This window comes from Lycium barbarum, chromosome 8, assembly GCF_019175385.1.
Source record: "Lycium barbarum isolate Lr01 chromosome 8, ASM1917538v2, whole genome shotgun sequence".
Lineage (NCBI taxonomy): Eukaryota > Viridiplantae > Streptophyta > Magnoliopsida > Solanales > Solanaceae > Lycium > Lycium barbarum.
In genome coordinates, this window is record NC_083344.1 from 68,531,007 (window position 1) to 68,558,011 (window position 27,005).

Sequence of the window (27,005 nt, forward strand, 5' to 3'; positions counted from 1 at the left end):
CGCGCACGATCACAAAGTCGGCCCGGGTACCGACGAACGAAGTCATAGCAGACAGCACGAACAGAGTAATGCAGAAACCATATGCATATCAAAAATAATTTGTCGGACTCAACATATAGTTTACGTATAGTTATATACTGATGCCAGAAGGCTCGGAGCAGGAATCAGATTGATCAAAGTTTATGTGTAAAAGTTACGAAGTTCCAAACTGCCACATTCTCAAGAAAAAGCGTTCATAAGTCATTTCCCGAAAATCTCACATCATTCAGAGGGGAAAACGTACATTAATGGCATAGGAAGTTTCAAACGCATCTTTGGTCATAAACAGACGGTCGCAGATTATAACGGACACAAACGGACCAAACAAACCGAATAAGGGGAGCCTCGGGGCTCGCGGGCCCACCTCGGGTCAAATTGAGGCGGCGGACACAAATCACAGACTTTCGGCTCCATAGAGCCATCTACGAAAGTTTCGGAGTTTCGGACACAACAGCACAAGTTAAGGATGTACGAACATTCTTTTAACCAAATGCGACAAAAAGGGTTCAATCGCGCTGAGTGAATAGTGCTCGAACTTGAACTTCGATTTCCAAGAGCAGGGTTATTCCCGAGATTCCGATATTAACCTAGTATGACTAGGACATGCCAAAAGAAGGATAGGTAGGCTTTACATACCTGGTTGGCGCCTTACGCCCCTCAAATCGCAATTCCCGTTTCGTCCAGAAACTGCAAATGGTCACTTTTACCAGTTACTATTCATGAGAATTAACATTTTAGTCTTTGGGCTATATTTGGCTACCGAAATTTCGGCAGCACTTCCCCTATAAATCTAACATCCCCGAGACTTAGCTCGGCTCAAAATACAATAACAACAACAGCCCAAACATCATCAAACTATACAAACCACAATCATACTATATTAACTTCAAAATTTCACTTTAATACATAAGTTGGCAAATTCTTGATTCAACTTCAAAATTCCAAATCCATTTCCACATTAGTCCATTCATTCACTCATTCCCAATTATGCAAACACACTACATACAAGTTCCAAACCACACACAAACATCCCCAAAGTTCACTACTTTCCAATTTTCATTCAACACACCAATAGTTACGACGAACGTTCTAACTTGCGCCGTTTCATTCCAAATTCGTTATCATCAACCATAAATCATATTTAAAGTCTTTAATATCATAAATATACTATGATATACACAAATATCCCAAAGGTATACATTTTTCCGATAACGTCCGAAATCATTTTCTAACACCAAATCAATTCTCCAAACATTCATTTACGTTATAAAGGTTACAACGACACCTCAAACGACTAAACGGAATTAAGTTCACACGGTCTTGCACTACCTACAAGCCACGGCCAAACACACCCCTTCTACACACACACACCATGCACAAACACAACCCCATCCCATAATCTTCACACTAACCCAATCACTAACATATACATGTCCATTTCATAACATCAAAACATAAAAATCTTACCTTGTTCTTAAGATTCCGATTCGCCGCAAACGTCGCCCTTTCGTCAAACTAATTGTACCACAACGAAGAGCACCTCGAACTCATCAATCATTCCAAAAGAGACTAGGTGATTGGATTAGAAACAAGCCACGATTTTTTATTTTTTTTTTCTTTCTTTTTTTTTTTTCGGCCGAGAGCACCTTCAATGGTGTTCTTGAATTTTTTTCTTGTGTTTATCTTGAAAAGTCTCAAGTATGCATAATATATATCCAACTAGGAGTCATGTGCATAGCACATGACTCTTTAAAAGTGGGCTTGGGCTTGCCCCCCTTGGCCGGCCACTTTAATCCCTTGGGCCTAAATTTTGTATTCAATTTTCTTGGCCCGATTCATTAAAAGTCCCGTTTTGTAATTCCCGAAACAAATTTCCGAAATTCCAAATTTACCCTCGGCCTTCCCCGAGGTCTTAACATTAACGACTCCATAACCAACATAGTCATATTCACCAAAATCCAAATATTTCCTCAACACACACAAGTCTTATTTATTTCTTGATTTCCCGTTATACGAAAATACGGGACATAACATGGTATCGGCACACCCTGCCCCGTGGGGCCCATAGCTACGGAAGGGAGAGACGAGCCAGCAACTGACCCAATGGGCTGAGCTGAACCACCTGAACCTCCCCTATACGGGCACTCTCTCATAACATGGCCTTGACGGCCGCAAGTAAAACAAGCACCGGTGGCGCGACGGCACTCTCCCAAATGGCGTCTACCGCACTGGAAACACTGAGGCATAAGTGACCTAGTCTGGCTGAGCCCGCCACTTACCTGCGAATCGGGAGCCCTAGAGCTCTGGCCAGCTCCTGAATATCTGACACTATCAAATCTCCCACCGGTAGGCCGTGGGTGCGCACTTTGCGCGGGCTGAGAAGACTATCTGACATACTGTTGAGGCTGTCCGCCTCGAAACTCCCAAGAGTATCCCATGGACCTGGCCCTCTTGGGCGGCCTCCTATCTCGATCCCTACTAGGATAATCAGCCCTGTGTCGGTCCTCCATACCCTGAGCATAGGCCTGTAGCCGGGCGATATCCATGTTTGTCTGCAATGCCACCGCCATGCAGGCATCAATCAAATAGCAGTCTAACCCCATCACGTACCGGTGCATCCGGTCAGTCATATATGCTACTATAGCAGGTGCATACCTGGCCAGAGAATCAAACTCCAAATTATACTCACGAACACTCCGACCCCTCTGCTGCAGATGCAAAAATCGATCAACCCGCGCCCGCCGTAACTCTGGTGGCAAAAAGTGGCAGGTAAAAGCAGCCACGAACTCGTCCCAAGTAGCTGGGGAAGCACCCTCACCCTTGGATAGATCCCAGGACTCATGTCAGTGAGCAGCAACATCCCGTAGTCTATGCGAAGCCAACTCAACAGACTCAGTCTCTGAAGCCCTGACCAAATCTAGTGAGCGCCGCATCCCTCGAATAAAGTCATGGGGGTCCTCGTCGGGCTTAGACCCGAAAAACTCTGGGGGGCCACATAATAGGAACTCTCGAACCCTCAGGCTGTCATGCCTGTCATCATCATCCTCATCTCTCCGCCCGCGTCTGCGAGCCTGCCCCGCTACCAATGTGGTCAATAACTGCATAGCCTCCCTCAGCGTCCTGTCCTCCGCCCCTGGCTGAGGAGCTGGAGGCTCAGGTGCGGGTACTCGGGCCCCTGGAGCTGCTGATGGACCTGCTCCAGGCTCCGCCGGTGGTGTAGCAGATCCCTCTGAGTGGGGTACAACCTCGGGCAAATCCTGAACACGAGCCCGGGTAACTCGCTGCGCCTGACTGATCTCTCCGACCATCACCTTACCCTTCTGGGCAGCCGTAGCCTTCTTCGGAGGCATCACTGAAAAACACAACAACCGATCAGAACAGAATCACCCTAATAGCACAGCTCTATGGCACGATCTAAGATCCAAAGAAAGGTAACACTCTAAATGTCCTGAGCCTCCCGTTTATAGATGTGGTGCACAACACACCGATAAAGAAGACTCTACTAGACACGGCCTGTAGACATTCCGAGGACAAACCGCTCTGATACCACTTCTGTCACGACCCAACCCCGTAGGCCGTGACTAGTTCCCGATCTGGGCACCCAAACACATTTATCAAATGCTATCTCTAAGTTTTTTTTTCAAACGCATTCAAGTATATAGCAGAAGCCGACAAGGCTATATTCCAAATTTAGGTAATTTCCAGAAAAATTTCGGCAGAGTTTCCTTTGTTTTACAGACCATCCAAGATAACCCTGCACACAGAAAATACCAACAAAGGCCACACCGGCCAGCAAGGCAACATGTAAACATATGCGGACCGGCCGCCGCGGTGAATGGGATCGCCCAAACACAACATATACACATATCCGTACAGAAAGACTCCAACCCACAAACATGTCTACAGGTCTCTAATACAGACAACCGAATCATATGGCGAGACAGGGACCCGCCGTACCCCAGAATAGTCATAAACACAACAATATGTACAACTGAAGGATCTGTACCAAAAGGGTGGGCTCCGGAACAAAGAAGCACTCCCAAAAGCAGACTATGTACCTAGGCTGGCGGACCTCCACAGTAAGCGTCTGTACCTGCGTGGCATAAAGCGCAGCCCCCGAAGAAAGGGGGTCAGTACGGAATATGTACTGAGTATGTAAAGCATGGAATACAGAAAATAGAAACATAACCGGAACAACGGTACCAAAGCAAGTATGCTATCCAAAATACCAGAGTGCTTACCTTCCACACACGAGTAATCTATATATTTATACGACGTTGTCGGAGGCCAGAAGAAATACAATAATTACTTGAATCATCCTGTGTACCAAAAGCTCACCTACCAAACTCAGGGTGTGCATGACAGGGTTCATATCTCTTATATGTATTTATCAAATAACATGCCCCGGCCCTTTGTGAGGGGCGCGGAAAATGGAATCATATATGTTAAAATCATATATCAAATGTTCATGTATCGTGCCCCGGCCCTTGGTAAGGGACGCGGTGAATCATATATCAAATATGCCAATGTCATGTATCATATATGCAAGTAACTTACCCCGGCCCTTAGGGAGGGGCGCGGTGAATCATATTTCATGTATGTCAATGTCATGTATCATGCATGCATATAACGTGCCCCAGCCCTCTTTTGCGGAACGCGGTGAATGGAGTCATCATATGCCATCCTGGCCACCTCCCCGTAATCATACCATGTACATATACGTGCCCCGGTCCGCAAGTGAGAGGGACGCGGTGAATAATGCAGAGAAGTACGCACGAGAACATATCCTGGCCCGGGCTCAGTGAAATCCAAATCAAAGCTTGCACGAACAGAGTAGAGCGAAACCACATGCACACAATCAAGACCCGAGATACACACATACTTATATGCAAACACATTATCGGCATCTGGAGGTCCAGAAACAAGCTTCGGGTCAATCGGAACTGGTATACGAAAGTTACGAGCGTTGGAAGTACGGAACGCTCCATAAATGTTTCGTAAATCAATTCTTGCAAAACCAAAGTATTAGTCATATCAGATATCTTTCGGATGATGTATAGATCAAATTAAGTACAACTTAGCTTCATACGCACATACCATTACATATCAAGGTATTAATTATATCACTTATTTTATTTTATTTTCTTCTTTATATTAACAACTAAGGAACATATCAATGGGTCTTTAGATATCGCGCCAACTTCATATGGATTAAATCAAATAACTTTCGGAATCATATGTACGTATCATAACATATCAAGCCTCGGTGAAAACATCATACGTGGTGTCGTATTTACAAAATCTTCTTTACAACATGCTTCACGAACGTTGGAGACATTATGACTCATAATATTCTTTCCGACACAAATTCTTTATACTTATTTCGTTACTCAATCATGTCGTAAGGTGGATCATGTCAGGCATACTTCTATCAATATAATTCAGAATCATAGGAATACTCGGAACATTTTAGCTAGCACTTTAGAAGCGAATTACTCCCGGATATCTTACGGATCAGACCAAATATAATTTATAGGATCGCGTGTACATATCAAAATATAGATTAAAAACTCAATGGAATAGTAAGACAACCATCGTTTGGTAATCGGGACAACAACCAAGAGTTTCCTTTAATAATCGCACGGAATTAAGCCAAGTAGAACAATAGGGGAGGATTCGGGAATAGTGGGTCCACCTCGGATCAAGTCGAGGTGGCGAACATGAACCTCGGATATTAAGGGCTATAGAGTCATCCAAGGAAGTTCGAATCGATTTGATTACAATTACAAAAGTTTCGGACGTTTGATTACTTTCCAACCAAAACATGAGATTTATAGTTCAATTAGATTGAATGAATAGTGCTCAAATTCAATTTCGGATTTCTATGAACAGAATTGCCCCCGAGGCTCAAGTATCGACCTAGTATGCCTAGTACATGCCAAAAGAAGGAATAGGGTAGCCTTACATACCTTTCTCGCGGCTTATGCGTGCGCAAAATCAAACTCCGTCTCGTCCAAAATCTGCAATTGGTCAAAAGTGCCAAATGTGAGTTATGAACTTTTAAGAATTCAATTTAGATTCATATTTGTCTACCGAAATTCCGGCAGCATTTCCCCTATAAATTCAACCTCCCCGAGACTCAGCTCGATCATAATATCAACAACAACAACCCAGCAATACCAACGACATCAAAATTCACAACGAAATAGATTCTAACATCAACGTTCTTCCTTTCTACATAAGTCGACAACTTTCATTCAAACTTTGCAATGTCAAACTAATATCAACATTATCATGTTCATCTACTAATTCAAGGTTATTCAAATGTATTTCAATAACATTCCAAGCAATATACGTGAATTCAATTATTCCCGCAAATTTCCATATTCCATCCGAAACTCCTACAAATGCACAACTACTAAACCGCATCATCTTCTTTCCAATTCAATAACAACAACGTTAATTCACATTTTAAATTCTTACCTTCACAATTATATAAAAACTATATAGAAATCATATAATTTCCATAACAACCCGCAACCATTTTCAATGCCAATTCAACTCGTTAAACATTCATTCACGTCATAAATGCCACAACGACGCAACTAGCGAGCTAAACAAAATCTAATTCATCTTCCCCTGACCACACCATGGCTCACGGCCTTACACCTACTCACACACCTACACGGCTACCTCCATATATATTCACAACACACAATTTCACGCTTTCATTCATTTCCACACGTCACAACACATATATAATCTTCCATAACATAATAAAATCATAGAATTCTTACCTCTTTTTCCAACTTTCACTTGCCACAAACGTTGCCTTCTCGCCAAACTAATTACACCACGTTGTAGAGCGTCTTACACTTGTTAAGAATCCAAGAAGAGGAAGATTTTTGGGATGAAGATTGAAGGACTAAAATTTTCTCTCTTCCTCCTTGTTGTGGCCGAAACCCCCTTAGTCTTTAGCTCCCTCTTTCTCTTTTGTTTAGTTTCTTGAATGTTCTTGAAGACTAAGTCTTCTTATATTAATAGAACACATGACCATCACATGACTAATTAGTTCAGGGATTTGGGCCAACTTATGGATCATGGCCGGCCACCCCTATGGTTTTGGGCCTCAATTTTTTTTTTTAATTTGTTGAGCCCAACTTGTTAAAAATCTCGTTTTATAATTCCCGAAACAAATTTCTGAAATTCCAATTTCGCCCTCGGCCTTCTTCAACACTTCCACAATAATATTTTCCATAGAAAACACACACATATATTAATTCAAATCAACATACAACCTTATTCCTTACAAATCAAAGTTATTTCAAATTTTCCCGAATGCGCGAAAATACGGGATATAACAGTCGAGCTCTCCTCCCTGTCTACCCCTGGGCATGATCACACTGTCCAAAGAAAATGAACGTCAGTACGAACATTGTACTGAGTATGAGAGGCATGAACAAGGAAATAACGCAATGATATAAAAGAAGTATCAATAAGGAATAACTATATCTTACTATCAAGTGTAAAAGAAATAATGCATGCGGGCTTACTCATAGTCATCATCAGGTTATGTGTGCATAAATATATGAGTTGCCCGCCCATATAGGTACGGTGTAATAATGTATAAGCTTCCCGTCCATATCGGATCGGTGTGATAATCATAACATTAGCCTGCGTCCAGGCCTCCCACGTCCGGGGTATCATCTCATGCCGCCCACTAGTAGTGTCTGCCCATGCCATTTGGCCGTGGTGCATCGTATAGCTGCCCGCCTTAGCGGTGACTGCCCGGCCAACTAGGCGCGGTGTTATATCATCATCATACATACTCATCATAATATGATTATCGTAACACACTTATCATAATACATGCATAAGGTTTATGAACAAGTTTACTTTATCGGGGTGACATAAGGTCGTGATTTCCCTTGATTTCATTATGGAGCAATTATCGACATCCTGCCTCACCTTGAAGGAACTAACATATAAGGTGAGTGTGAGCAATAAATAACATCATTCCATTTTAGGATCATCATATCATATCTCTTATCTTATATTACCATTCATAGATATAGGCTTTTATCTTTCCGGAATATAGGAACTCATGAAGAGGAAGGAAAATCATGCTAGAAGATTCATGCCATTAGAAAGAAAGGACTAGCCTCTCATACCTTTGACGTTTAACTAAGCTATTGCTTGCTTGTTCTCCTTCAATACCACTTTCTACCTTCAAGAGAGAATTCGCACTATCGTTAGTTAATTTGACTATAAGAACGCGTTACTAATTCTGGGGAAAAATGGAAAACACTTCCTTTGTTTATACTACTTTCCCATATTCTATATCAACTCCCACACGTTCACAATAACATTCACAATATTGAAATCAACAATCGTCATTTGTATACATTAACCACAATCCACCATTTCTCTTCCATTTCTCCATATTTATGGTTATAGCTTACTATCGCGTTTCCTCATATATATTACTTATTTCATGGTCTAAATGTCATTTATAACGTATTCATAATCACAACACTCCAACATTCATAATTCAACCCAACTACTATCCAACCATGACACTATTCACCCATGAATGACCCATTTCCTATGTCTTTTTACAATTCAAGTATCTTAACCTTTCAATACCTTAAAAAACATGGTTTAGTCATTAAACTTACCTCAGATGATGGTTGAACAAGTCTTGAAAGGATTTACTCCTCTAGCATCAAAACCCTACTTCACTTCCTTTGGGTTTTCTTAACAGAGATTAACTTTAGCTAGGTTTCATACACTTCATTTCATGGATTTGGTGTTATTGATCATGGATTTCCTTTGATTTTCGTGTGATGAAGAGTAGAGAGCACTCAAGTGGTTTCTCGAGAGAAATATCGTAGAGATGAAATGAATTGAATGAGCTTGGGTCTCCTTTTAATGACTTAAAATCTAATCCGGAATGAACAGTGGATGAAGTGCACAGTGGTCATAAACCCAGTTTACGGTCCGTATTCCAGTTTACGGGTCGTATATCGTGGTCGTCTTTAAGCATATCAAAACCAGAAAGGTATGCTGAGGATCATGGTGATTTACGATCGCAGTTTACGGGCCGTATTTCAATTTATGGTCCGTATTCCAAGTCGTATTTAACCATTTAAACATTTGACAGAAATTTGAAGTTTGATAAGTTGGAATACGACATGGTGGTTTACGGGTCGTATACCACTTTACGGTCCGTATTTCACTTTACGGTCGACTGGGCCAAAGTGCAAATCTCCGACTTTCAAGTCTTCAAAACCTATAATTAGTCATTGTGGAGCATAGCCTATCTCTTGTTCCCATTGACTTTGAAATCTTACTTAAAGTCGTCAAACGTTGTTCCCTTTTCATTAAAACATCATATACCTGTATTCTTCGTTAGTCTATTCATTGTGCGTTCACGGGGAAATTTACGAGGTGTAACATTACAAATCCTTTACACCAACTCAATAATGTAAATAATAGGGAGAACATACCTTATAATAGAGGAACTTTACCTTCGTCAACTTCTTTCAAGACCAAGTTTATCGCAACTTTTAAGAGAAGCAAGAACAATCTCCTTCCATGAATTATCTTTGGATTTTAATGTTGATCTTCCCTCTTGATGATGTGGAAGGTTTAGAGTGTTAAGGAACCTTCAATAACTCTCAAGAACTCTCTAGAAGTTGTGGAAATAAATGCGGGAGTTTGGTATGAAAATGGGGTCTTTTGGGATTTAAAAGGGTGGTAAAGTCGCTCCCCCGCACCAATTTGCGGTGGAGATGCGGCTCAGCATATGGGATATGCGGCCACATCTCCCCTCCTCTCCATGGGGCGGAGGTTGGCCAGTGGGGCCTTCCATTTTGTAGAGTTTTCTACCCATATGAGGTCCAACATACAGAGTATGCAGCCGCATATGGCCCCATTTTCCTCGATTTCGCGAAAATGCATTCTTTTCGATTCTTTTGACTTCCAATCCTTATGGAACCTTCTTGGTACTTGTATAAAACTTCATTAACCATCTAAAAGGACTTATATATCCCCCTCAAGGAATTAATAAACAATGTATAACTCAAATGATGTGAAATCTTCCTAAAACATGACTCCAATTCCAATTCCTTCGACGAACTTACTGTCACCGATTCATATGATTCCAAAACCTTAAGGTACGCAGTTAAAGTTATAAAATACCCTCCTTAACCTTATAAGGACTTCATGTCCACTTTAGGCTTGCTTTAGTCTACTCATAATGCAAATGACATGAAATTTCCAAGATGTAACATTCCTCCCCCCCTTAGGTACATTCGTCCTCCAATGTTAGACTCTTAGGGATTCTACAAAAATTTCGCCAGAGTTTCCCCTATAATATGTAACTACCATCCTATCAGATCAACCTAAATTATATATATCACCTCACAGGGCTACAACAACAACAATGGCCACACACGACCAAGAAAGCATCGAAAGAAAGCAATACATACCTGAGGACAATGGTGCCTCTGTTTGAATCTCCTCTGGGAGTGGAAATAAATGTGGATACCTGAACTTCATATCTTCCTCAGCTTCCCAACTCATCTCTTCCCTATTATTGTTTCTCCATAAAACTTTAACTAAAGCTACATCTTTAGTTCTGGACCTCCGAACTTGTCTATCTAGAATAACAATGGGAACTTCTTCGTAGGATAATTGCTCCGTGACCTGGACATCATCTACAGGTTAAATTCTGAAAGGATATCTAATACACTTGCGAAGCATTGACACATGGAAGACTGGGTGTACTGACTCCAAGTTCGAAGGTAAAATCTAACTCATAAGCCACCTGGCCTACCTTGTGTATAATCTTGTAAGGCCCAATATACTAAGGGCTAAGTTTTCCCTTCCTACTAAATCTCATCACACCTTTCATAGGTGACACTTTCAATAATATCCAATCATTAACTTGAAATTATAAGTCTCGTCGGCGATTATCTGCATAAGATTTCTAACGACCCTGAGTTATTAATAATCGATCCTGAATAAGCTTGACCTTTTCCATGGCTTGCTAGATCAAGTCGGTCCCTATTAGCTTAGTTTCTCCCACTTTGAACCACCCAACTGGGGATCTACACTTGCGCCCATATAAATCCTCATACGGGACCATTTGGATGGTGGAATGATAACTATTGTTATAAGCGAACTCTCTAACCGGTAAGTGATTATAGCACCCCATTTCAGTTAGGTGTGAATGTGTAAAAACTAGTATTAAGATGATATTTTAGCCATATGAATCTATTTAGGATGAATTCAGGTGATAAACAGTCATTTTGAAGTCAAACCAAAAAGTGGAGTTCTTAAGGGCTTCTAAATTCATCTAAATCTGAGATAGTCTGCTCTTATGACCAGTTTTAGGGTATTTTCATTGGGAATTTGAGAAAACTTATAAAATTAAAGTTGTAGATCTCGGAAATACCTTTCCAACCATATAAATTAGGGCTCAAACGGATCTACGTATAGGGATTTATGATCATTTTACTAAGCGAACGTCTATTGTCAGAAAAAAAGTGTTAGGCGCGCGTCGCGGACCCAACACGGAAAAACACAGGTGTAGACCAAAAAAAAAACATGATCAAGTGCTGAACCCGTGACGCAGACTCAGCACGGAGCGGGGAATATTTTCTGGTTCCGAATTTTCTTTAAGTCCTACTTCGTTGTGTTATTTCCCACTTCATTTCAAATCAATATTTCTGAGGAAAAGAACCGTATAAAAGTCTCTCTAACCCTAAGGTTAGTTCTCACTCAATATTGATCATTCCCATACCGTACCATCCCCTCTTGATAGCAAATCATCTCTCTAAAACCCTAAGTTCTTGTATTCTCAAGAAGAAGAAGATAGGGGCATGTGGAATTCGTCTAAGAGGTAAAGTTTCAGAATCTTCCTAGTATTAATAAAGTAATGGGTTAGAATAGAAGTTCTACAAGGTTGAAATCCGTTAGTGATTATTAAAAGGGTCCAAGAACCAGTTTATAAGGCTTACGAAAAAAAACCCTAGTTTTCGAAATTCCAAGAAAACTTCAAGAAACGATTCAAGTTCTGATCTCTATCATCTAAAACCATTTTAGTGTGATTGTTGAACCTTAATAATTCCGTTTGGTAGATTTTTAGCGGGATTAAGGTATGTCTCTCTTTTGAAAACTTATTTTGAATGAAAATCACTTTTTGAAACTATTGTTGGAAGTATAAATTTCATTCCAGGTTCTTTAATGAATAAAAATAAAATTTATCTTTTCATGTTTCTTGAACTCTAATTCATGTATAAATGGTGGTTAATGTGTGTGAGGGGATAAACCCACATTAAACCTAGATTGTAACAAACCCTATATATGTATATGATATTGTGAACGTTTTCCTCTATAAGAGATGCTTAATAATGATAGTTAAGGGTTGGTAACGATATTCTCATTAATGAATTAGGAATGGAAATCTTTCATAAAGAAGTTAAGCATTTTCAAAACATTGATTGAAATGACTTATTCTTTCATGGCATAATAAACCTTAATGACAATTGATGATGTGACTACATTACAAATGAATTATGAATTGGCTTCTATGCTATGAAAACTGGTTGTTGTGTTTTTCCTAGCTACTCGGGAAGAAGGGTAGCCAGCGTGGATCCTAGTGTGATAATGTCTAGCCATTCGGGAGGAAGAGTGGGCACTTCCGAGTTCGCTACCTGGGGTATGATTATGCCTAACTATTCGGGAGGAAGGATAGCCACCATTGAATTTTATATTCCGGTGTGATGTGCTACTATGATTAAGGAACCCCAAAGGTAATCACTTTGCTATGATTGATTTTTGGGCATGTATTGGCAAGTGTGATATTCCTATTGTTTAATGGAACTATTGTTAATAATCATGATCAACTTAAATGGCATATTTGGAGGTTGGAACCTGACAAGGACTTTATGACCTGTTTTTTATAATTGTCTTTCACTGAGATAAACAAGCTGAATAATTGTTTCCAGATTATGTCACACTATCCTCAGAACTGATTTCTTTTTATGTTATTACACTTTATTTTCATATCGCTTGTTGTCCCCGAGGCATTCACTGTGTATGAATTACTCAGGCATACCATTGTTGTTTTGCTGGTATGTTAGCTAACGAAAAAGAGCAGGTTCGTGACATTCAGAACGTTTAGGAGAACTTGCTCATGCTGCTGATATGGTGAGCCCACATGCTTGTTCGTGGGACAACCCATTTTTTGATTCCATTTACTTATATTAGTTTTCGGGCTGCGTCCCGATGAGTTAGATGATAATTCCTTATTCTTCAAAGCTCTTTAGTATACATTCAAATGTGGGTAGAAGATGAGTTGTTGTTTAACTCTTTCGGGCACACTATCATGTTTTGGTTGAATTATTTAAATTATAAAGACTTCAGCTGATTTGATTCTTACATCATGACTTGTTTAAACTTATTTTATAAACTGTTGGAGATGATTATTGAACCTGGCGGGTTCAAGTGTCATTGTGCATCTTTTAGGTTCTTCCGATGTTGTTCATGACGTCGGATGCCGGTCACGTCTAGGGTGGGTTTTGGGGCGTGACAGTGATCATCCCAATTACCCCCAAAATCTAACACACGTGCCCGTAACATATCCTCAAGAGTCTGAATGGTACGCTCAACTTGTCCATCGGTCTGTGGATGAAAAGTTGTACAAAGGCTCACCTGAGTCCCCAAACCTTCTTGGAAGGACTTCCAGAAATTAGCTGTAAATTGTGTTCCTCTATCAAAAATAATAGATACTGGAACACCATGGAGTAGTACTATTTCTTTGATATAAAGCTTTGCATAATCTTCAGCTGCGTATGTAGTTCTGACTGGTAGAAAATAAGTTGACTTCGTAAGTCTATCCAAAATTACCCATATAGAATCATACTTACACTGAGAACGAGGAAAGCCTGCGATGAAATCCGTATTAATCACTTCCCATTTCTAGGTCCGAATTTCCATAGCTTGCAACAATCCACCAGGCTTTTGATGCTCGATCTTTACCCGCTGACAGTTAGGACATTGAGATACGAACTATGCAATGTCTTTCTTCATTCCGTCCCACCAATAACTGGATTTAAGATCATGATATATTTTCATCGCTCCCGGATGAACAGCATAATGGGACCAATGGGCTTCCTCCAAAATCTAGTGACGTAATACTGCTACATCAGGAACATATAATCTGCCTCGACACCTGAGAACTCCATCTGCAGAAATTTCAAAGGATGACTTCTTCTTCTGAGGAAGTGTATTTCTGTAATGAACTAATATGGGATCCTCATACTGGAATTCTTTCACCTAAACTACTAGTGACAAAACAGCTGAATTCTGAATGGTAACTCCCATATTGCCCGAGTCCATTACCCAAACTCCTAGGCTAGCTAACTGTTGAAGCTCACAAGCTAACTCTCTCTTCTATGGCGGAACCTCACATAAGCTTCCCATTGATCTATGGCTAAGAGCATCAGCTACAACGTTCGCTTTCCTGGGATAATATATTATGCTAACATCATAATCATTTAACAACTCCAACCATCGGCTTTGCCGTAAATTTAACTCTTTCTGCTTGAATATATATTGAAGGCTCTTGTGGTCTATATAAATATCAACGTAAACATTATACAAATAATTCCTCCACATCTTCAATTCATGGATCACTGCAGCTAACTCTAAATCATGGGTCGGGTAGTTTTTCTCATGTTTTTGCAACTGTCTTGAAGAATAAGTAATAACTTTACCATGTTGCATCAACACAGAACCTAACCCCTCGCCCGAAGTATCACAATACACCATATAGCCCTTCGATCCTTCTAGAAGTGTCAAAACCGGGGCCGAAGTCAGCCGATCCTTCAATTTCTGAAAACTGCGGTCACAAGCATCCGTTTATTGAAATTTAGCTGACTTCTGAGTCAGTTTTATCAATGGTGCAAAAATAGAAGAAAAGCCTTCTACAAATCTTCTGTAATAACCTGCCAAGACCAGAAAACTACGAACCTTCATAGGTGTTGTAGGTCTCGGCCAAGTTTTTACAGCTTCAATCTTTTGGGTATCCACCCGAATGCCTTCAGCTGAAACAATATGCCCCAGAAAAGTCACAGAATTTAACCAAAACTCACATTTTGAAACTTTTGCATATAGCTCCCGAGCCTGGAGAACTCTACGGACAGCACGTAGATGATCTGCATGCTCTGCCTCAGATCGTGAGTATACCAAGATATCATCGATAAACACAATTATTAAAAAGTCTAGGAAAGGCCTGAACACATTGTTCATCAAATCCATGAACACCGCCGGTGCATTAGTCAATCTGAACGACATTACTCGAAATTCAAAATGACTATATCTAGTTCTTAAGGCCGTCTTAGGAATATCTTTCTCCCTAACTCTCACTTGGTGGTACCCCAATCTCAAGTCTATCTTTGAGAACCATTTGGCACCCTATAACTTACCAAATAAATCATCAATTCTTGGGAGCGGATATTTATTCTTGATCGTCACCTTATTCATTATCTGTAATCAATAGACATCTGTAAGGAATCATCTTTATTTCTTACAAACAATATAGGTGCTCCCCACGACGATGAACTAGGCCTAATAAAGACTTTCTCAAGTAAACCCTTCAATTGCTCTTTCAACTCTTTCAACTCTGCAGGAGCCATTCTATAAGAATCAATCAATATTGGTTTAGTATTCGGTAGCACATCAATGGAAAAATCAATCTCTCGCTCTGGTGGAAGGCCTGGAAGCTAGTTCGGGAATACATCCAAAAACTCATTCAGTACTGGAACAGACTGAAGAGTTGATGATTCTGCTTCCATATCTTGAACTCAAGCTAAATGATAAATACAACCTTTAGCAATCATCTTCCTTGCCTTGCGATAGGAAATAAACCTACCTCTCGGAGACGCTGTATTACCCTTCCACTCTAAGACTGATTCTCCCGAAAACTGGAAATGAACCATTTTTGTTCTACAATCAAAATTGGCATAACAAGAAGCCAACCAATCCATACCCATAATGACATCAAAATCTACCATTTTCATCTCATTTATATCAGCCATAGTATGACGGTCACAAATCACAACCGTACAATTTCTATATACCCGACTAGCTATCACTGAGTCACCGATGGGTGTAGACACTTCAAAATGTTTAATTAGCTCAAGTTTCGCCCCAATACGATCGGCAATATAAGCAGTAATATATGACAATGTAGAACCTGGATCAATCAGTGCATATACATCATGAGAAGATATAGATAATATACCTGTGACAACATCGGGGAAGACTCGAGATCCTGTCACCCAATCAGTGTATAAATACAGTGCTGAGGACCACTTATACTGGGCGCACCTCCTCTACCTCTACCACGACCAGTAGGTTTATGTGAGCCTTTCCTCGGAGGGCGTATAGATGATGAAGAACCAGCCCCTGACCCTGTGGGCTGAACCATCCCTATACCACCTTGAAATGGACAGTCGCGCATAATATGGCCTGACTGGCTGCAAGCATAGCAAGCACCCAAACCTAATCGGCATTGTGCCCATTGTAACTTACCGCACTAAGTACATCGTGGTAAGGGTGGTCTTATCTGGCCTGAGTCGCCCCTATATTGAGAACTCGTAGCTCTGAAAATCTGACCCAGTTCGAAGTGAATAGGTCTATCAAATCTCTAGCCTGCATATCGTGGAGGAGCACTAGTCACTGAATGGCCTGAGTGCCTAGAGTATTGCCGCTTCTGCCCTCCTCCAAACTCACTAACCAGACCCGAGGATCTATCCTTCTTACTATAACCCCTATCATGCTTGTGCTCACTCCTCCATTGTTGTTGCCGTTCTTCCAAATTCGGGGCATGGGCCTGAATGCGAGAAATATCCATACCTTCTTGAAGTGAGACTGTTAAACACTCATCCATCAAATGCGCCCCCAAACCATTCACAAACCGGTGAATGCGATCTCCTATATCATCTACCATGGCCAGAGCATACCTGGCCAAAGAATTAAAATAAAGGCTATACTCTAGGGCACTCATATTTCCTTGTCTAAGATTCAAGAACCTATCAGTTCTGGCCTGTCGAACCTCTGGCTTCAAATAGTGTTGGAGGAAAGTATCTACAAACTCCTGCCATACCGGTGGAGGTGCATTGACTCCTCCAGAAGACATCCAAACAGTATACCAATGAACCGCAACATCATGTAATCTATTGCAGACCAACTCTACTGACTCAACATTCGAAGAATTTATTACCTATAATGTTCTCAACATTCCATCTATAATGCTATGCGGCTCCTCATCCGGTTTGGACCCAAAGATTTCTGGAGGGTTCAAACTAATAAAATCATGGGCTCTAGCACTGATAGCTCTATCACCATGATCCTTACCTTGCCGCTGGGCCTGAGCGGTGACTAACTAAGTCAACAAATATATGGCCTCTCTCACCTCTTGTCTTGAGCCATCTGGTGGAGGAACTGGGGGTGGGGAACTGGAGCTGAGGCTCCTTCATGCTCCTCTGAAATGGGTGCAGTATGAGAGGACCGAGATGGAACCTCGTTCTGGGACTCGCACTCATCTACTTCTGTAGGCGATACCCGTTCTGTCTTTTTACCTACCACGGTCATGCCCTTCTGGGCTGATGTAGCTTTTTTGTTCACAGGCATCGCTAAAAACATAACGCACAGTTAAGAAAACAGAAATTCTTATACCATGGCTTTATCGCACGATCTATGATGAAAAAGAAGGTCAATCATTCCTAAATGCCCGCAGCCTCTTGTATATAAGTGTGGCACGCTTCACACCCATAAATAAGACTCTACTGGACACGGCTCATAGACACACCCTAGGATGAACTGCTTTGATACCACTTTTGCCACGACCCAACCTAAGGGCCATGACGGGCACCTGGAGCTAACCTACCGCGCACCTCTTAACATATTCTCACAATCACATCTAAGTGAGCCACATAGCTAACTCATAATTACCACGAACCAAAAAGGGCACAAGTTTTATCAAACATCGGCACATCTATATAAACATCATTAATTATGCCCATATATACAAGCCGACAAGGCTATCAAACATGATACACAAAATATAGAACAATAGGGCTATGGGATATCTAGCTATGTACATCTGTCTACGAGCCTCTACATGGAGTATGTAATATCATAAAGACGGGATAGGACCCCGTTATGCCCATATATGTACACAAAAGAATAATACCAACTATTGCAGCTCCGGATAAAATGGAGCACTTCTATGCAATCAATGACGAAGCAGCCTAAAGTTCTAGCCTGTCTCCATGTCTACCTGCGGGCATGAACGCAGCGTCCATAAACAAAAAGGATGTCAGTACGAACAATGTACTGAGTATGTAAGGCATGAATAGCAACATGATGAAAGCATAAAGATAACATAAGATAAAGAGAACAACTTATACCTCCTAATACTCAAGACAATTGTCATGCATACTTAACCTTTTTCTAAAGAAAACATTTCGGTGGTCTGTTAATGTTGAAGTAAAAAAGGCAAACATGTCGGTTGAGGCAAAGTTCTGGTGGTCTGTTCTGATAACCCGCATCTGTGCTACTCATCCCGACAATGTGCAACCTGTGGCGTGTACTATGTCCAAATACAAAATTAATTTGGGTGAATTGATTGCTTCTGAGTTCCGGTGGCGAGTGACACAAAATGATACATCTTTGGTTGTCCCTTGCCTGATAACTGCTTTGTTTAACTGAGTGGGTATTCAGCAGCTACAAGAAGGCTTTGGAGGTACTAAGTAGATCAAGAAGGCTTTGGAGTCGGTGCAACAAGAGCAGCGTCGACTCTTAGTCTGAATTCTTTATTCATAAAACTCCAAAATAATTTTCAAGGAGCACCTAGGGCGAAATTCAAAGACTAGGGCAAGAATATTCTTGAGAGGTAAGTCTCAAACTTTCCTTCCTTCATTACACATTCATCTCTAAGATTATCATCATTCTAATAGGTCTACAATGGTGAATTTATGACTAGTAACCTTAGAACTTAATAGACCTTTAATAGTCGGTGGATTATGAATGTTATAGTGTGATTATCATCTAAATGTTACACCTCAAAATTTTTTACGTTGTCCCAAACCAACGTAAGCTCGGAGAGGTCATGGGGACCTTATAAGGTTATGGAGTACTCTTAACAAGTGTTAAGCAAGTGTCTAAAGGTCCTGGGATCGAGCAAATCGAATAAAATAAGTTTGTCAAAAATTTAGGAAACATTTGCCAGAATTTTGGACAGAAATTTTCGGTCAACTTCAGAGAGGTCTATCTCCTGGGATATCAGGATTTTTTGAGGTGTTTCAAGAGCCTAAAATGAATTTTATTGAGTGTAGTTTCCAACACAACAAACTGTTCATCAATACAACATCGTAGTAGGGAGTTATGATCGTTTTAAGATGGATTGCTAGAACCCTACGAATCTACGTGAATTCTCTAGAAACTCACTTAAGGCCCACTAATTCGGTCAAATAGAGCCTAACACGACCCACACACATATAAATACCCCTCTAACTCATCATTTTCATCATGTTTTCACCATTTCTCATATCCACACCTCTCTATAACTTCCCACAGCATTCATCCAATATCCAAACCTCCCTATATATATCCCAAACCCTCTAGAACATTCCTAAAACTTCCACAACATGCACATATATTTCTACAAGTTTATATGACAATTTTGGTCATTTGTATTTCATATTTAACATAGCCTCAAGTCCTAGGAAGTCTTAGAAAGTCCTAGAAACTTCTCCAAACATATTCCCACATATTTCCAAACCCAAAACAAGGATCAAAGTGAAGATTAAAGTGGTTAAGGGTTTCCAAGTGAGGTCTACACTTGTCTCCTCCTTATGAAGATGTTTGGGTGAGTATTTTAAGGAGAAGTAACCATAGAATTGAAGTGTTCTTGAATTTTGAGGTAATATTTCATATTAGGTTCATGTTTATGAGTTTGTTTGGTAATTATGTTAAGATTTGAGGAGAAGAAAAATTGGAGGAAAAGTTCACATATGCATTTGATGATATCTTGAGTTGTGAATTAACTTGAGTTATAATTATTAGTATGTTTTGAGTATAATATTGTTATGAGGGATAATAATGATGTTAAGGAATTCTCGTATACGAGTGTATAAGGGGTGTTTTGAAGTTGTTGCTATGGATTGATTATGAAAAGAAGTTTTGGGATTGAATTGAATATAGTTTGAACGTAATCTTTTGATTATGCAATTGTTGATGTTTTATTGTGCTTTCAGAGCTGGTTTGAAAATTGGAGGGAGTAGAAGATATAGGGGAGATGCTGCCCGAATTTCGGCAGATTCTAAAGGGGTTTAATTTGAAGACTTAAGATAAGCATATGACGATAGGCCTAACAATAATATGAATTCTCTTGAATGTACATTTACGAGCTTGGAAAGATAAACGTTAAGCGGTTAAGGAGACTAAAAAGGTATGTTAAGGCTAGTCCCCTTTCTTTCTAAAGGCATGATTCCTTTCTTATGAACCTATTTATGTTTTCCATAACATCCTTATTTCCAAAAAGCTAGAAGTTCATGATTCTCAAAGTTCTTATGATACTAAAGATAGATGTTTTCTAAGATGATAATGATGATGATGATGACCCCATTCCTAGAAATTTCAAGGCTTATGATTTTAATGCTATAACGAGATTGTTAAGCTTATTTCATGATTTTCATAATTTTATTCATTTTTATTGATCTCACCTTATGATAATTGTTCCTTCAAGGTGAGATATAGGGATGATGATTGCTCCATAATATAAATCAGAGGTTACCGACCTTACGTCACTCCGATAGAGTAGAAATGTTTAATTGGGCTCTCATGCATGCTATATGTATTTATATATATAACCGACCCTTGGTGGCCGGGCATGATACTATATATGACCGGCCCTTGGTGGCCGGGCATGATACTATATATATAATTGACCCTTGGTAGCCGCGCATGCTACTATATATAACCGACCCTTGGTGGTCGGGCATGATACTATATATAACCGACCCTTGGTGGCAGGGCATGATACTATATATAACCGACCCCTAGTGGCCGGGCGTGATACTATATGTATATATAACTGAGCCTCAGTAGCCGGGCAGGATACTTTATATATGTATATATGAAAAAGTACTTTTTTTAAAGCCAAGCATGCATGACATCCACTTTAAAAAGGCATTCAAAGGCAGAGGTTGATCTTTTCTATATTATGTTATCTTCATACTTTCATTATGTGGTTACTCATGCCTAACATACTCAGTAAATTATTCGTACTGACGTCTTTTCTTGTAGACGCTACGTTCATGCCCGCAGGTAGACAGGTAGACGGGCCAGGCCCTTAGGAGCTTCATCAGCGAAGTCTCAGGAGCGCTCTATTTGTTTTGGAGTTGTAGTTTATTGGCACTACTATTGAGTATATACATATACTTAGGCATGGCGAAGTCCTACCCCGTCTTCACGGATTCTTGTATTCTATATAGAGGCTCATAGATAGATATGGGTAGATAAAAGTCCCATATAGATATCAGTTCATATTGTTGTGTTATATTATGGCAGCCTTGTTGGCTTGTGTGTTACACCTCGGGAAATCTTCCTTTGTTGCTCAATGAATGAACTAGTGATGAGTACGAGATAGGTTATGCTCCATAATGAATAATTATAGGTTTTGGAAATGTGAAAAGTTGCAGGTTTGCATTCTGGCCAGTTGGTCGTAAAATGAAATACAGACCGTAAAGTGGTATACGGTCTGTAAACTGCCATGTCGTATTTTGTCTTCCAAAACTTCAACTTTCTACCAAATGATCAAATGGTTAAATACGACCTGAAATACGGACCGTAAAGTGGTTTACGGCCCGTAAACCGTGATCGTAAATCACCATGTTTCAGCCTGAGTTTTTGGTTCTGATATGATTAAACCCGACCACGAAGGATGGTCCGTAAACTGGAATACGGACCGTAAACCAAGTTTACGACCACTGTGCTGTTCATTTAAGATCAGATTTTGAGTCATTAAATAAAGGGACCAAGGTTATTTCATTTCACTTCTACTCCACACCCCTTCTCTCTAAAACATCTCTTTACATATATTCCACAAGAATTCAAGGATATTTGGTGATCAACAACATTAAACAAGTGAGTCAAGTGTAAGTAGGCCCATTAAGGATCATTCAAGTCAAGAAATCTCATGGAGATAAACTAGGGTTTTTGCTCAAGTGGAGTATTATCAACTAAAGCTTGTTCCTACAATATCTCAGGTAAGATTTATGGTAATTATATGTTGTTTAAGGTATTCGAGAGTTAAAATGCTTGGACATTAGATGAGTACAGGAAAATGGGTCATGAATGATAAATAGTGACATTTTGAGAAATAGTTTGAATTGAGTTATGAGTCTTGATGTATTGTGATGTAAATGTGCTATAAATGATGTTGAGAACATGAGATGAGCAATGTACGTGAATGGACATAGTTGTGTGTTATAGCCATGGATATGAGTAATTGAAAGTAAGTCTAGAAATGTGGATAATGTGGGTGAATAATGATTATTGTTATGGTATTGTGAATGCACTGTTGACGTTTGGGAGTTGATATACGCTATGGAGGAATGTCTTATAAATAAAGGAGATGTTGTTCGATTTTCTCTAGCCTTAGACATGTGTGCTAGTTGTCGATTCTAACGATAGTATGACTTTAATGAAGGTATAAACGCAACAAATGAAAGAGAACGTGCAAGTGGTAAATAGTCGAAAAAAAAGGTATGTAAGGCTAACCCTTCTTTAATAAGGCATGGTTCTTTGGCCAAACATCTAAATCTCCTGTAAGAGTATGATATCCTTCAATTGATTTGATCTTCTGAGCTAGCAAGCTCACGATTCTTGATACGCTACAATTGTACTAATGTCCTCGTATAACGAGTAAGCCTATAAAGATGGATGTGACGAATGATGATGATAGTGATAATGATATCGATGACGATAATGAGGAAGAAAATGATAATGACGTTGACAATAATGAAGCTTATGAGCTATTATGTATATGTATCTAGGAGTGACTATTATAGAGCCCCGAGCATATGAGGCCGGGTATGATATGTAAATAAGTATGTATACGGTTACGAAACGCGCGCACACCTCTGCATAGGGTACGGATAACCCTGAAGCCTTGGTAGGGCCAGGTAGATGTAACCCTGAAGCCTTGGTAGGGCCAGGTACGTGTAACCTTGAGCCTTGGTTGGCCAAGTATGTATGAAACACTGATCCGGTATGGTCGGGTATGCTATCTAAATAATGATATATATGATATGATTATGTATATGATATGAATACGAATATGATACGATATGAATGTGAATAAGGGTGTATATACGAATACCAGCACGAATATGGTACGGATGCCAGTATGGATACGGATATGGATGTATGTACATAAATACATATTAGAGATGGTAAGATCCTATGTAAGGCAAGTAAGTGCCCATGATGATGACGTTACTATCTCCTACCTCATGTTGTTTCTTATGTTGCACATTATGCTTTCATATTGATGTTGATCATGCTTTACATACTCAGTACATTGTTCGTAATGACGTCCTTTTGTTTGTGGACGCTGCGTCATGCCCGCAGGTGCACAGGGAGACAGACTTGACCCATAGCCGCTTTCTCAGAGATTTCATAGCAGAGCTCCATTTCATTCGGAGTCATAGCTTTTGGGTACTTATTCTTTTGTGTATATAATTATGGGCATAGCGGGGTCCTGTCCCACTTATGTGATATGTTATATTCTTCTTAGAGGCTCGTAGACATGTGTATATGGTTAGATGTGTCTGGCCTTGTCAGCCTATGTTTTGTATATCATTTTGATAGCCTCGTCGGCTCATGTACGTTGATGTGGCATAGATGCCAATTATGATATATAGGCATTGTCGTCCAATGGGACCAATATGATGAATGAATAGATGTATATGTTTAATTGTATGGCTCACCTGGATGTAAGCATAAGTGTAAGTTAAAGGGCGCCTGGGTGGGCTTGCACCGGGTGCTCGTCGTGGCCCTCTAGACGGGTCGTGACAAAAGTGGTATCAGAGCGGTTCAGTCCTAGGGTGTGTCTACGAGCCATGTCTAGTAGAGCCTTGGTTATGGGTGTGTTGCGCCACACTTATAAACAAGAAGCTGCGGACATTTTAGGAATAAATGACCTTCTTTCTTCATAAGAAATCGTGGGATAGAGCTCTGATATAAGAAATTCTTGTTCCTTAATCGTGTATTGTGTATTTCAGAGATGCCTAAAAAGAGAAAGGCCACAGCAGCCCAAAAGGGCAAGACGGTGGCAGAAAAGCGGGCTGAAAGAGCACCACCACCGGTAGTAGAAGAAAGTGAGTCCCAAAGTGAGGCTCAATCTCAGTCCTCCCAGACAGTGCCTATTACTAAGGAGCGTGAGGGAGCCTCAGCCCCAGCTCCAGCACCTCCAGCTCCTCCACCGGATACTTCGGGCCAAGATGTGAAAGAGGCCATGCATTTGCTTACTCAGTTGGTTGCGGCCCAGACTCAGAGGCAAAGTTCAGGGCAAGGTGATAGGGCTGTTAGTGCAAGCGCCCGTGACTTCATTACTTTGAACCCTCCGGAATTCTTTGGATCAAAGCCGGAGGAGGACCCTCAGGATTTTATCGATGGTATGTTGAGGACGCTCCGATTGATACATGCTTCGGACACCGAGTCGGTGGAGCTAGCTTCGTATAGATTGAGAGATGTCTCGATCCAATGGTATACGGTATGGATGGCATCACGGGGATCCAATGCACCTCTCCCGGTATGGCAAATGTTTGTTGATGCTTTCCTCCGACACTATATGCCTCCAGAAGTTCGGCGAGCTAGGGCCGATAAGTTCTTGAACTTGAGGCAAGGTAGTATGAGTGCCCTAGAGTATAGTCTCCACTTTAACTCCTTGGCTAGGTATGCTTCAGCCATGGTAGCGGATATGGGTGACCGGGTACACCAATTTGTGAAAGGCCTAGGGCCACATTTGATGGATAGGTGTTTGACTGCGTCCCTCCAGGACAATATGGATATTGCACGCATTCAGGCCCATGCTCAGAATTTAGAAGAAAGCCTACAGCAGCAGAGGAGTGAATGCGAGCAGGATAGGGGTCATAGTAAGAGGGCTAGATTTTCGGAGTCGGTGAGTGAGCTCAGAGGCGGGCACAGACAGCAGACGTCAAGGCCCTCAGGCTATTCTATGACTAGTGCGCCTCCACGGTTTTCAGGCCAGAGATTCGACAGACCTATTCATTCTGGGTCGAGTCAGAGTTATTCGGGGTCTCAGTTTAGAGATGATTCGGGTCAGGCAAGGCCTCCCGCACTACGATGTTCCCAGTGTGGGAAATTGCATTGGGGTCGATGTCGATTGGGTTCAGATGTTTGCTATTCATGTGGTCGACCAGGCTATATTATGCGTGATTGCCCCTCAGTTCATGGTAGGGGTAGGACCCAACCTTTAGGGTCGGTAGCCGGATCTTCAGCATCTGTATGCCCTATGGGGCCAAGTTCATATGCGCTAGTCGGCCATGGTAGAGGCAGAGGGAGAGCCCCCAGTTCCAGCGGTCCTCAGCACCGTATTTATGCTTTGGCTGGACGCCAAGATCTTGAGTCTTCTCCTGACGTGGTTACAAGTATATTATCGGTATTCTCTCATGATGTATATGCTTTGATTGATCCGGGCTCCACATTGTCGTATGTTACCCCGTATGTCGCGGGTCGATATAGAGTCGAACCAGAGTCGATTAAACCTTTTGAGGTGTCTACACCCGTGGGTGAATCGGTAATAGCTAGCCGAGTATATAGAAATTGTGTAATTATGATTTGTGATCTTCGTACCATGATTGATTTGCATGAATTGGAAATGGTAGATTTTGATGTCATTATAGGCATAGATTGGTTGGCTTCTTGTTATGCCAATGTGGATTGTAGGATGAAAATGGTTCGTTTCCAATTTCCAGTAGAACCAGTTTTAGAATGGAAAGGGAATACGGCATCACCAAAAGGTAGGTTTATTTCCTATCTAAAGGCAAGGAAAATGATCACGAAAGGGTGCATTTATCATTTAGTGTGAGTTCAAGATGTAGAAGCTGAATCGCCGACTCTTCAGTCAGTTCCCGTAGTGAATGAATTTCCGAATGTGTTCCCGGAAGAGCTTCCAGGCCTTCCTCTCGAGTGGGAGATTGATTTTGCCATCGATGTGTTGCTAGACACTCTGGCGATATCTATTCCTCCTTATAGAATGGCACCCGCAGAATTGAAATAGTTGAAGGAGCAATTGAAGGACTTGCTTGAGCAAGGCTTTATTAGGCCTAGTTCATCCCCGTGGGGAGCGCCCGTATTTTTTGTTCGAAAGAAAGATGGCTCTTTGAGAATGTGCATTGATTATTGACAATTGAATAAAGTGACGATTAAGAACAAATATCCTCTTCCGAGGATTGATGATTTATTTGACCAATTGCAAGGTGTCAAATGGTTTTCAAAGATTAATTTGACGTCCGGGTATCATCAGGTGAGAATTAGGGAGAAAGATGTCCCTAAGACAGCCTTCAGAACAAGATATGGCCATTTTGAGTTCCTAGTAATGTCGTTTGGGCTAACTAATGCGCCGGCAGTGTTTACGGATTTGATGAATAATGTGTTCAGACCCTTTCTGGATTTATTTGTGATCATATTTATCGACGATATCTTGGTGTATTCTAGATCCGAGGCAGAACATGCGGATCATTTGCGTACTATCCTTGGAGTTCTTCGAACTCGAGAGTTGTTTGCAAAGTTTTCCAAATGCGAGTTTTTGTTGAACTCAGTTGCATTTCTGGGGCATATTGTTGCAGCCGATGGTATTC